At 43.9% G+C, this 14,131-nt stretch overlaps 1 protein-coding gene and 1 pseudogene across 1 annotated transcript in view; both read left to right on the top strand.

Moving 5' to 3' along the window:
* CAP2 (cyclase associated actin cytoskeleton regulatory protein 2) overlaps nt 1-14,131 on the top strand; it is a 189,026-nt gene that overhangs the window by 133,344 nt on the left and 41,551 nt on the right. The gene's annotated exons all lie outside the window — the stretch shown is intronic.
* LOC136397330 (phosphoserine aminotransferase-like) lies at nt 9,231-11,601 on the top strand (annotated as a pseudogene).

Genomic DNA, 14,131 nt, shown 5'->3' on the forward strand with positions numbered 1-14,131 from the left:
GTCCACATAGAGACACCCAGTCCAGATGAATTTTGAAGAGTTTTATTGAAGGAGGAAATGTGTTAAGTATGCCAGCCGCATATGGCTGACACGGGGCATAGCAGGCCCAAATCGTGCACCCTGAGTACATTTCAGGGGCTGGTTATATACCCTTTGACCACATACAGGTTGGGGGGCATGACAGCATGACACAATCATTAACAAGATTATAACATTTGACAAGATTTACGTTATATTAACAAGATTAACATTTGTCTAAGAACGTTAAAACTTTCAAGGTAATACAATCAAAGACATTCACAAATACTTTTAGTATCTATCTCTCCTTTGCCTAAAGGTACAGGTTAATCTCAGGATTCCAGGGAGAGAGAGAAAGCTAAGATCAGTGTAGGATGTAAGGTAAACTTTGTCTCTTATTGAAGGATGTTGGGCAGATAAAATGTATTATGCTCACTTTGTTAAAGATAACAGGAGGAGGCCGTCGCTCAGGTGATATTAATGTGTGTTGGGGTGGGCTAAAGGCAGGCAGAATCCTTTAGCCTGGGGCTTGGTTTTGGGATTAAGCCTTTCCTACCCTTTTTGATGTAGGGCGGTACAATCCTATCATGCCTCAGAGGGTGACTTTGTATTAGAGACTTCCCTATTATGTATATTGGATTAAGGGTTTGGATTTCTACACTATAAAATGGAGGCAGAACGGGACTTGGCGCTTGGTTCCTGAGGTTAGCATGAGAGAGCGGAGAGAGTAGAGCCAGCAGCTAAAGGAGGCCAAGTGGAGGAGGCCAGGAGAAGCAGCCAAGATGGCGGAGTACTGAGTGAGATGCCAGTCTGTGTAGAGTTTGTATCTGGGATAAGGAAGGAGATGGGGAACTGAGGAGAATAAGGTTGGTGAGCTAGAAACCTTTGATTCTAGGAAACTCGGATAAGTCAGTGGCTTTGTGAGCACTGAATGTGACTGGGTTTTGGAGCCCAGTGTGTATTTTTACTTGCCCGCCGGGTGCAAGGTAGGATTAAAGGCTATGGCCCACCAGTTTTTGGCTCCATGGTTTCTTTACCGACTGTCCGAATCCAATGCGAACCTGCATGTGAATGGCAACGATGGCGGCTCCTGGCCTTACAAAGGAGAAAGGGAGTTCCTCAGTTAACCTCAGTCCTTTCAGAGAACTTAAAACCAAATGACCCTTGTCGTCCTTGTAAGTCATGAGACCGCTACATTCCTTTTCCTTCATTTTCCAAAGAAAGGACAGGAAAGCCTGGCCTTTTCCTCCTACAATATCAATATTAATTTTTCAGCTTTTGGGTACCTTACAACAATTTCAAAGAACTGATAACCAGCAAGGTCCACACTTGTGGTTTGTTAATTTTTAAATCCTTTTACCTGGCCCTGTTCTTTTTCTTTTTCTATGATTTTTCTAAAGCAAAGTTCCAATTTTTAATACTATTCTTACCCTGTATTTTCCAAATGGGTAAAACTTCTTTTGGTCAGTAGGTGGATATCTAAAACTAGTCTCTATTCTATACTTTCTCTAGTCACTTCACCTTTAGTTGTCTCTGCCATTTTACTCTAGTGCCCTTCCCCTGCTGTTCCACACACAGCACGTCCTGGCCCTGCTTTTCTCTCACCCAAACCGCATACTTGTCAGCCCTTCACCCCAAAGGCTAGGGAAGCACTTCAAACTGTCCAGAAAGAAGGCAGGAATGAGCACACCAATAAAAGCAAGAAAGATAAGACAGACAATTAACTAGCACATAACTAGCACCCGGAATGAAAGACAAGACAGACAATTAACTAGCACCTGAAATAAAGAGTGTTTGATCACAGAGGACAGAAGACAAGAAGTAGGAACCAACAGAAGAGAATAATTTCTTCAGGGGAGAAATCAGACAGAGCCCTGAAGCTAGGGGTCTTGGATCCAAGAAAAGAAATTTTATAGTTTTGGGGCTTGTTTTATGAATTTCCTTTTAGTTTTGCCCAGAAATTTTTAATTTTGCATGCAAAAATTCAATTCAGGCCTTAGAAACAGACATAATTACACATTAAACAAAGACTTCACATACACAAATTATAAATCAAGAAATTTAAATGAGCGTGCCTTACTTATTCAATTAAAATTACACTAGAGATATTTTCTGACAAACAAAGAGACAAAACAGATTACTTACTGTAAGGTATTTTTCCCCACCGAGAAGGAAGGAAGAGGGACGGAGCTGCAAAGTGTGGAACAATAAATGGCTTTATTGAGTACAGAGCACACACCCCGCCCAGCAAGGTTCCCTGGCCCCGAGGAAAGAAACATGGAGGCTAGGGAAGTTGCAAAGATTAAACCACGTGGCAGATATTTAAAGGGTCCCTCTAGGGAAGTGGAGCTACTATGGCGTGGTAAAATTTCACTGGCTGGCAGACGATTGCTTCTTTCCTAATGGTTCCTGGGAAGCTTCCTTTGGTGGGCTTGATTGTGGGCGGTCCTAGCCAAAGTGGGCGGGTCTGAGTTCCCCACACGACCATCCTCCATAATCCACCGACCTTACATTCTGACCTTTTGTGTTAAATAGAAAAAGGGGCGCTGTTTATTCATCTGGCTACTTCCTGCTGAATAGGGGCATTGTGGGGAGGGGGAGATCAGAATGTGGTGGCTTTGAGGGGTGTTAAGAGGAACATTTGTGTGGCTGTGACTGGAGAAACTTCGCAGATGCGGTCCTGTAAGGATTTAAAAAAAAAGAGAGAGGAGTAATAGGGGATTTTGCAGGGTCCAGCCTTTTGGTGAGCTGGAGATGGATGGAGTCCAGTGGTTCCAACTGCCAGTGGTCCTTGCCTATAAGGAGGCAAGCTTGAGGCAAAACTGCATGTCAGGAGTGGCGTTAAAAAGGGGAAAGGAAGAGGGTCGCATCCATTCCCATTACCGAAACCTGTGAGGGAACTAGAGGTCCAGAGTATAAAGGCAAAAACAGAGAAGGCAGCCCCCATGTCCACAAGAAATGAGACAGACTGACTTACCCACTTGTTGCAGAACCCTGGGTTCTCTGAGTCCAAGCTGTGTCCTAGGAGTTTGAGTGATGCACCCACCTGGCTGGATTGGCCTTCCATTTGGGCGGCTTGTCCTCCATGTAGAGGCACTGAGGACAAAACCTGTTGCCCAAAGGGGCACTCACTCCGCAAGTGACTGAGCTGCTTGCAGTCAGGGCAGGGCTCAGTGGGCAGCCACAGGCAGGGGCCCTGCTGGGGCCAGTGGAACTGCTTGCCACACTTAAAGCAAGCTGCTGGTGGCTCTGCTGGTCTCAGGGTTGCCACAAGAGTCCGGGTTTGGAGCGTTAGCTTCTGCTGCATGGGGGCCTGGCAAACAGGCCTGTTTTTACTAGTTGGGACCATTAAAAACTTTAAATGCCATGTTCACAGGTTCTGGATAGGGGTTTGGGGGTTTGGAAATAAGAGGAGGGGGCTCATGTGGAGCCCGGCACCCAGAACCTGCAGGAAAAATGCTGGAGCCAAAGGCAGGACAGGGCAGGAACTTCCTGTAAGAAAGGAAGGGGTTGGACTTCCTGAAAACTGGTGTAAGAGCCAATGCCAGGCTGAGAAAGGCCTGACGGAGGCGGGACTAGAGAACACAGTGAAGGGAGGGGCCCCTGGCCAGCAGGGGAGGAGAAAGAGAAGGTAGTTAGTAGATGGCGAATAAGAAACAGGTTTTTGCGAAGGGAGAGGAGAGAGAGTTTGGAGTCCGCGGAGAAGGAAAGATTAGGAATAGAGGTTTTAGGTAAGGTTTCTCTGGCCAGAAAAAGGCCCGTGCGGTGGAACAGGCAGCACAGAGATTAAGGACGGTTGCACAAATAATTAGGAGCCGTGTATGAAAGAGATCTCCAATCAGTTCCCAGCTTTTTTGGCGATAGTTAAATTGATGAGGGTGTTAACACCGAAAGTCCCTTCAGGAGGCTAATTGAGTGGGTTCTGTGGCCTGGCCACAGCGGAGAAGAAGAACAGTTTCTTCTTCCTTAGGGAGGAAAATTCCTGTGCCCCAACAGCCACACTCAGTTCTCGGAGTGGTCAGACCTGAGCATTAGCATCCTAAAAACTCAAGGTCCAGCCACAGATGAAAGTGGATGTGCTTGGGGAGGTCTCCAAAAGCACACGCACTTGGATGGATGGACGGACGGACAGACAGAAAAGACTTCCCTGACGTAGCTTTGGTTTCGGACAGGGAGTCTCGGAGGAAAGAACTGAGAGGAAAGCTGGAGGCAAGGGACTTACCGCACCATGCGCCGAAGTGGGTTGGAGATCGGAGATCCTGGTTCTTTCTCCTGGTTCTTTCTCGGAGGGGAGGTGAAAGGAGCGGCCCTTGCAGACTTCTAACTCCTTCCGGGTTTTCGGCACCAAAAATGTCTGGCGGCTGGGTCTTATCCACCGACCTTACACTTACTGTTGGGCAGATAAAATATATTATGCTCACTTTGTTAAAGATGGCACTGCTCACATGGCACCCAGGTGATATTAATGTGTGTTGGGGGCGGGCTGTGTGCAGGCAGGATCCTTGTAGCCTGGGGTTTGGTTTTGGGACTAAGCCTTGCCCACCCTTTTTGATGGGGGGGGTGCTAGAATCCCATCATGCCTCAGATAAGTGCTTTGTATTAGAGACTTCCCTATTTTGTATATTGGATTAAAGGTTTGGATTTCTGCACTATAAAGTGGGGCAGACTGGAAGCTTGCTCTCTCAGTTCCTGAGATTAGCATTAGGGAAAGGCCATGTGGAAGAGGTCAAGAGAAGCAACCAAGATGGTGGAGTGCTGAGTGAGAAGCTAGTTTGTACAGAGTTTGTGCAGGGAGGAGATGGGGAACAGAGGTGAATAAGTCTGGTGAGCTAGACACCTTTGATTCTAGGAAACTTGGATAAATTCAGTGGCTTTGTGAGCACTGAATTAGTGGGTTTTGGAGCCCAGTGTGTGTTTTTACTTGCCCGCTGGGTGCAAGCTAGGATTAAAGATGATAGCCCACCAGTTCTTGGCTCCATTGTTTCATTACCGACTGTCTGAATCTAATACAAACCTGCATGGGCCAGGCGGCTGTGATGGTGGCTGTGTATACTGGCATTACAGTTACTCACACAGCTCAATAGACAAAGGAAGGGTTCTACTTTCAGGGGCTTCTCAGGTGTTCTCCCAGCCACATTCCCAGAACTTCGGCTTAGGCACCAGAGATTCCCACTCACACCACACAGCTCAGGGGTTTCAAACAGAAACAAGGAAAGCAAAGAACAAGATCTTGAACACCACCAAATGTAATGTGGCACCACCAAATGTGCCTACTCAGGTTTTTCTTTGAGAGCATAACACAACTAGCTGCCTCTGGAAGTTCAGGGTCTCTACTCAATCCCTTTTAATTATCTTTCTAGAGAAATGTACAAATGTGCAAACACAAACAGACATCTCTGAAATCCCGAGACAGAACTGATGGACCTGGTCACTTCAGCTCCTCCCAATTGTCTTTTCAGAGTATGACTAAATGTGCAAACACAAAACCATGATAGAAGCTGATGGACATGGTCACTTCAGCTCCTACTAATTGTCTTTCCAAAGTACAACTAAATGCATCCCAGAGAATCCTACTCAGGACCAACGGGCCTCCTACTGACATCTCAGTCTTTGGAGAGTCCACAGCAGGACTAGTTTCAACTCAGTAATTCCAGAAAGCTGGCTTTGCCTACATACCTCCAAAGTTTCAACTCAGTAAAGCAGACGATTTGTTCTACCTACACCACCAGAGTTCCACATCTCTGGAGTCTCAACTCAGCAAAGCCCCCAAATTACCTATATTCTAGTCCCAAACAAATTTTACCAGTACCAGTCCCAGACAGAAAAGCGAAAGCAAGAATTCAGAGGAAAGCCAGAAAATTCAGTAAAGCAAAAAGAGTTGCTTTACCTACCTCCCTGATTTCTCTGCCGAATTGTACAAATTGTTGAATTTGGGAACTGGTAGGCGTCTGCGGAAGAACAGTCCAGACCCCACAGAAAGACTGGGAGACCTGAAAAGTCTCAGATGGCGCGCCTCTCCACGAGATTCAAGCGGAGCCGGGCAGCTTCCCGGAGAGACCAGCCAATTTGGGGTGTCTCTACCCAGGACATGAAACACCAGATCCCAGACAAGCCCCCAAATGTTATAAAGTACTGTACTCCTGTTTCTGAAAGGCACCGTACCTCGCTTCATTGAGTTCATGTAGAGACACCCAGTCCAGATAAATTTTGAAGAGTTTTATTAAAGGAGGAGATTAATTAAATATGCTGGCCGCATATGGCTGACACGGGGCATTTACAGACTCAAATTGTGCACCCCAAAGTATATTTCAGCAGCTAGTTATATACCCTTTGACTACATACAGTTTGGGGGGCTTGACAGCATAACACAATTACTAACAAAATTATAACATTTGTCCAGGGGATTTACAAAGAACGTTAAAACTTTCAAGGTAATACAATCAAAGACATTCACAAAATCCTTTTAGTGTCTATCTCTCCTTTGCCTAGAGGTACATGTTAATCTCAGTATTTCAGAAAGGGAGGGAGAGCTAAGATCAGTGTAGGGTGGTATGTAAATTTTGCCTCTTATTGAAAGCGAAAGGGAGTTCCTCAGTTAACCTTAGTCCCTTCAGAGAACTTAAAACCAAATGACCCTAGTCGTCCTTGTAAGTCAGGAGACTTCTATATTCTTTTTCTTCCATTTTCCAAAGAAAGGACAGAAAAACCTGACCTTTTCCTCCTATAATATAAATATTGCAGCTTTTTGGTACCTTACAACACTGTAGCAACTATTTTTAGGTTTTCCCTCTTTTAACATGGAAGCACTAAGAAGTCTGTTGGGCAGATAAAATGTATTATGCTCACTTTGTTAAAAATGGCGCTGCCCACGTGAGGCCGTTGCCCAGGTGATATTAATGTGTGTCTCTGTGGGCAGGTAGAATCCTTGTAGCCTGGTGCTTGGTTTTGGGATTAAGCCTTTCCCACCCGTTTTGATGTGGGGCGGTACAATCATGCCTCAGAGAAGTGTCTTTGTATTAGAGACTTCTCTATTTTGTATATTGGATTAAAGGTTTGGAATCTACACTATAAAATGGGGGCAGAATGAGAGCTTGCCCTCTTGGTTCCTGGGATGATTAGCATGAGAGAGCAGAGGGAGCATAGCAGAGAGCTTGTGCACTTTGTATCTGGGATAAGGAAGGTGTTGGGCAGATAAAATGTATTATGCTCACTTTGTTAAAGAGGCCGTTGCCCAGGTGATATTAATGTGTGTTGGGGTGGGCTAAAGGCAGGCAGAATCCTTGTAGCCTGGGGCTTGGTTTTGGGATTAAGCCTTTCCTACCCTTTTTGGTGTAAGGTGGTACAATCCTATCATGCCTCAGAGAAGTGACTTTGTATTAAGAGACTTCCCTATTATGTATATTGGATTAAGGGTTTGGATTTCTACACTATAAAAGGGAGGCAGAACGGGACTTGGCTCTTGGTCCCTGAGGTTAGCATGAGAGAGCGGAGAGAGTAGAGCCAGCAGCTAAAGGAGGCCACGTGGAGGAGGCCAGGAAAAGCAGCCAAGATGGCGGAGTGCTGAGTGAGATGCCAGTCTGTGTAGAGTTTGTATCTGGGATAAGGAAGGAGATGGGGAACTGAGGAGAAGAAGGCTGGTGAGCTAGAAACCTTTGATTCTAGGAAACTCGGATAAGTCAGTGGCTTTGTGAGCACTGAGTGTGACTGGGTTTTGGAGCCCAGTGTGTATTTTTACTTGCCCGCCGGGTGCAAGGTAGGATTAAAGGTTATGGCCCACCAGTTTTTGGCTCCATGGTTTCTTTACTGACTGTCCGAATCCAATGCGAACCTGTATAGGCCAGAAGGCTGCTGTGATAGTGGCCCTGACCCTGGCCACTGGCTTTACAGAAGGAGATGGAGAACTGAGAAGAATAAGGCTGGTGAGCTAGAAACCTTTGATTCTAGGAAACTCGGATAAATCAGTAGCTTTGTGAGCACTGAATGTGAGTGGGTTTTGGAGCCCAGTGTGTGTTTTTACTTGCCCGCCGGGTGCAAGCTAGAATTAAAGAAAATGGCCTATCAGTTCTTGGCTCCATTGTTTCTTTACCGACTGTCCAAATCCAATGCGAACCTGCATGGGCCGGGTGGCTGCTGTGTTGGTGGCCGTGGCTTCTGGCTTTACAAAGTCCATGGAGAACTTTGAACTTTCTGCTTTCTTCCCCTAGATTTCTTTCTGTTTCTCCCAAGTAAAAACATGCATCTGCATATCTCAATTAGGAAGTCACTCTCTTTGTGTTTGCATATCTGTGATAGGAAAGAGCTAATCAGTGCATCTTGTCAATCAGAGGCTTTTTTAGATGGCTTAGAGATTACCTACCATTTGTTGAGCATCCACAGTGTACCTCACACTGTACCACAGGCAGACCCATTCTCTCATGTACTCCTCAGAGCAGCCCTGGGAAATGGGTACCATTGTCAACTCTATTTTGCAGATGTAATCATGGAACCATAGACACATTTGGTGGTTTGTGGAAATTCCTAGTTTTGTGTACTGGGGAGCAGGGACTGGAACCCAAGTGGTCTCATTCAACAACTGAGTCCTTAGTTTCTTCACAGTACCTTTCCCTAGTCCTGCTGGCAGGGAAGAAACCTGTGTGTAGAAAGCTAACTGTATTTTTCCAAGTATCAAATAGAGAATCATCTTGGGGACTCACAGAAGACCTGGGTTTCTAGCTCTAGCTCTACTAACACTTGCTAGCTGATCTTGACTTTAAAAAGTAACCTCTCTGTGCTTGTATCCCAATTATGAAAAATAGGAGAATTGTGTTAGATCCACATTTTCCAAACTTCTAGACTGAAATTCATAAGATGTACACTGTGTTTTGCAGTTGAGCACACACACCCACACACATGTACTGCATAACTGAAACAAATGTTCATAAAATACCCTTTCTACATGTGAATGCCATCTAATATTTTTTATTCTAGTCTATATTTCAAAATACTGATTACGATCTGCTCAATTTTAAGTCTGTCAAAAAGCTGAATTAGAGGACCCAATTTAGACTCTTATAATCCTAAAATCCTGTTAGTTTACATAGATTTTATTTGGAGCCTCTCTTACCTTAAATACACAGTCATCAGAGAAATGTAAATTAAAACCACAATGAGATAATATCTCACACCTATCAGAACGGCATCATTAGTAAATCAACAAACAAATACTGCCAAGGATGTGGAGGAAAGGGAACCCTCATGCACTGTTGGTAGGAATGCAGACTGGTGCAGCCACTGTGGAAAACAGTATGAAAGGTTCTCAAAAATTAAAAATATCTCTGCCACTGACTCCTAGCCAGCACCACAGCACCATAGACTCCCCAAGGTAGGTGGTCAACTTCAGGCAGGCTGCAAAGCTGCCACACTCAGTATTATAGAAATACAAAAAAGAAAGAGCCTGACCAGGCGGTGGTGCAGTGGATAGAGCATCGGACTGGGATGCCAAGGACCCAGGTTTGAGACCCCAAGGTCACCAGCTTGAGCATGGGTTCATGTGGTTTGAACAAAAGCTCACCAGCTTGGACCCAAGGTCGCTGGCTTGAGCAAGAGGTTACTCAGTCTGCTGAAGGCCCACAGTCAAGGCACATATGAGAAAGCAATCAATGAACAACTAAGGTGTCGCAATGCGCAACGAAAAACTAATGATTGATGCTTCTCATCTCTCCGTTTCTGTCTGTCTGTCCTTGTCTGACTCTCTCTCTGTCTCTGTAAAAAGAAAAAAAAAGAAAAGAAATACAAAAAGAATTTTTAGACTACAAAGGCATTGGGATTAGTGTTCCTGAAATGTGCCTGTTAGGCAGAAAAACATATATTATGCTCACTTTGTTAAAGATGGTGCTGCCCACGTGGAAGCCCATTGCCCAGGTGATTGCTTGGGATGGGCATGATCGTATTAATGTGTGTTGGGGGCGGGGTGTGGGCAGGAAGGAGGATCCTTGTAGCCTGGGGCTTGGTTTTGGGACTAAGCCTTGCCCACCCTTTTTGATGTGGGTGGTGCACTCTCATGAGGAATTCCATTATGCCTCAGATAAGTGACTTTGTATCAGAGACTTCCTTGTTTGTATACTGGATTAAAGGTTTTGATTTCTGCACTATAAAGTGGGGGCAGACCTGGAGCTTGCTTTCCCTCGGTTCCTGAGATTAGCATTAGAGAGAGCAGGGAGGAGAGCAGAGAAAGGCCACATGGAGGAGGCCTGGAGAAGCAGCCAAGATGGTGGAGTGCTGAGGGAGAAGCCAGTTTGTGCAGAGAGAAGAAGATGGGGAACAGAGGTGCATAAGGCTGGTGAGCTAGAAACCGTTGATTCTAGAAAACTCGGATAAATCAGTAGCTTTGTGAGCACTGAATGAGTGGGTTTTGGAGCCCAGTGTGTGTTTTTACTTGCCTGCTGGGTGCAAGCTAGGATTAAAGCTAATGGCCCATCAGTTCTTGGCTCTGTTGTTTCATTACCGTCTGTTCGAATCATATGCGAACCTGCATGGACCAGGCTGCTGTGATGGTGGCCGTGGCTACTGGCTTTACAGTGCCACAAGTCATCAGATTTTTCTAAGATTCTTAAACCACACAAAGGATCTTGTGCAGGAATTGCTAGCTGTTCCAGACAACTACAAGGAAATTCTTGTGCAAGGATGTGGGTCTGGCCAGTTTGGCGCTATCCCCTTAGAGTTAATTGGCCTGAAAGCAGGAAAGTGTGTGCTTTGCGGTGACAGGAGCTTGGTCAATTAAAGCCACAGAGGAAGCCAGAAATTTGGGATTGTGAATACCATCCACCCTAAACTTGGAAATTATACAAAAATTTTAGATCCAAGCACCTGGACCCTCAGTCCAGATGCCTACTATGTGTAATATTGTGCCCATGAGACCGTGTACTGTGTAGAGTTTGACTTTATTCATGACATCAAGGGAGCAGCTCTGGTTTGCAACATGTCTTCAAACTTCCTATTCCAAGCCAGTGGACATTTCTAAGTTTGGTGTGTTTTGCTGGTGCACAGAAGAATGTTGGCTCTGCAAAGGTCACAGTGATGATCTTCTGTGATGACCTGCTGGGGTACACTCTCAGAGACTGCCACTCAGTCCTAGAGCTCAAAGTGCAGCCTGGAAACAACTTCTTATACAGCACACCTCCTTGCTTCAGCATCTACATCATGGGCTTGGTCCTGAAGTGGATTAACAATGGCAGTGCAGCAGCCATGGAAAAAGAAGCTTAGCTCCATCAAATTGCAAATGACTTATGCTATCATTGGTCCTTCTCAAAGATTCTATGTATGTCCAGTGGAGCCCCAGAATAGAATATACCATTCCACGTTGACAACACCAAAGAAGGCGATGCTTTAGAAAAACTGATTTCTTGATAAAGCTCTTTGTTTTTTTGTTTTGTTTTGTTTAGCTTCAGATAAGGCCTTGGGCTCACTATGATCTTGAAAAGGCAAGGGTCTGTGGGAGGCGTCCTGGCCTCTCTGTGTAATGCTGTCACCATTGAGGACATGCAGGAGCTGTCAGCCTTCATGAAGAACTTTTTGGAGATTCCGCAGCTGGGAACACATCTGTAGGGCAAATAAGTTTGTAAATATGAAATATATGTTTGCTCGCTTATAGTTTGCATTGGGTGGGGGGGACAGGCTGTAAGCAGGCCAGGTCGTTATAGCCTAAGGCTGTTTTAAGACTAAGCCTTTCACACCCTGGGGTGGTGCACTCTTATGAGGAATCCTATTATGCCTCAGATAAGTGACTTTGTATCAGAGACTTCCTTATTTGTATATTGGATTAAAGGTTTTGTTTTCTACACTATAAAATGGGGCAGACTGGGAGCTTGCTCTCTCTTGGTTCCTGAGATTAGCATTAGAGGAGAGAGCAGAGAAAGGCCACATGGAGGAGAGGAGAAACAGCCAAGATGGTAGAATGTTGAGGGAGAAGCCAGTTTGTGCAAAATGGAGATGGGGAACAGAAGTGAATGAGACTGGTGAGGTAGTTACCTTTGATCCTAGGAAACTCAGATAAGTCAGTGGCTTTGGGAGCCCTGAATGGAAAGGGAAGTGTGTTCCCACTGTGTGTATTTCTTCCCTGCCAGGTGCAAGCTAGGATTAAAAGGTAATGGCCCACCAGTTCTTGGCTCCGTTGTTTTATTACCGTCTGTCCGAATCAAATGTGAACCTGCATGGGCCAGGCGGCTGTGATGGTGGCCGTGGCTTCTGGCTTTACAACATCCTAACCAATATATATACTCTACCCTTGAACAATGTCCAACATGTAAAATAACTTAACAATGGCTTCAAAAACTTAAACAGTATTTTTCTCAGAGGAATATGTTTATTACGGATTCTCTTTTCAAAGAGCAGCAAATCATACACAGCTCAGCAAAGCTAGTGAGATTTAACAGACACTTTAATTTTGACTTGAACTGGAAGCATTTTAAAAATCTTCCTTTAGCTTTTCTAGCAAGTCCAGTATATGTTGTCTTTGCTGCTACTTTTTCTAGCTAGATCTCAGTATTCAAATTTATCTGTGGACTTAATTATGCAATACCATTAATGTTCCTGGAGACACACAAACATGCAGCATACAGTGTGGATCGGGTCCTCTAGGTGATAAATCTTGATCCTTTCCAAAATGACAGCTGTGGGGCTCCTAGGTTCAATAGCTGTTAATTCAGGTCAATATTGACCATGTGTTGCTTTACTAGATTTAGAAGTTCCCTGGTTCATTCATGGGTAGAAGAGAAGTGTGTGACCAGAGTGATGCTGTGAGTTCTGTAAGATGCTTGCTGAAGAGTCTTTTCCCCTACTGTTTATCTGACGTCAATATTTTATGTTGAATATGTGAAGGACATCAAAGTCCTAAAGCATCTAAAAATATTTTAAATAAAACTTTTAAATGACCCAGAAATCTCATTTCTGGGTATTTATCCAAAGAAATTTAAAACACTAATTTGAAAAATATATATGCATACCTATGTTCATTGCAGTGATATTTACAATAGCCAACATATGAAAGTAACATAAATGTTCATTGATAGACAATTGGCTAAAGAAGAAGTGGTATACATATACAATGGAATATTACTTGATCATGAAAATGAAATCTTACCAGTTGTGACAATATGGATGGACCTAGAGGGTATTATGCTAAGTGAAATAAGTCAGAGAAAGACATAACATATAATTTCACTTATATATGGAATCTAAAGAACAAAATAAATGAACAAACAAAACAGAAACAGCCCCATAGATAGAACAGACCAATGGTTGCCAGATAGGAGGGGATTTGGAAGACTGGTGGAAAAGATAAAGGAATTAAGAAGTACAAATTGGAATTTACAAAACATAAAGTACAGCATAGGAAATACTTGTATAGTCAATAATATTATAATAACTGTGTATGATGTCAAATGGGTACTAGACTTATTGGGGGATCACTTTGTATATTATATAAATGTATAACCACTATATATGCTTGAAATGAATATAATATTGACTATCAACAGTAATTACAAAATAAAATATTTTTAAACATACCCAGTCATTTCTTTCAAGGAAATTAATATTACAGGGGACATTCTTTTTACCTCCAGTCTAAACTGATTGTATAATAGTAATAATAGTAATCACTTCCACTTACTGTATACCTTCCATGTGCCAGGGGTTTAATATGCTGTATCTCCTACAGTTTATAGGCTGTAAGTATTATTATCTCTGATTTACAGATGAGGAGACCAAGGCTCAGGTTAAGTAATTTGCGTAAAGCTGTATAAGTAGTAAATAGCAGAGCTGAGATTTGAACTAAGATCACTTTAATTCCAAAGCCTTTTCATACATTTCTTTTCAGGAGGGGTTTATATAGGAATTGAGAAGATAAAGTGAGGTCTGGAAGCTGCAGCAGCTGAACATAATTACTTCCCTAATGTTTTGCTGTCCTCAGTAGAAACAATTTGGGGGGTATTAAGCTACCACAGTAGCAGGAATTAAAATCTCACCTGGGAAGATTTGCAATCTCCCTCAACCCAGGTCACCTCTAGACCAGTTAAATCAGAGTCTCTGGGGATGGGACCCAGGCCTCTGTTTCTGAAAGCTGCCAGGTGACTTT

The sequence above is a fragment of the Saccopteryx leptura genome, chromosome 3 (genome assembly GCF_036850995.1).
Source record: "Saccopteryx leptura isolate mSacLep1 chromosome 3, mSacLep1_pri_phased_curated, whole genome shotgun sequence".
Lineage (NCBI taxonomy): Eukaryota > Metazoa > Chordata > Mammalia > Chiroptera > Emballonuridae > Saccopteryx > Saccopteryx leptura.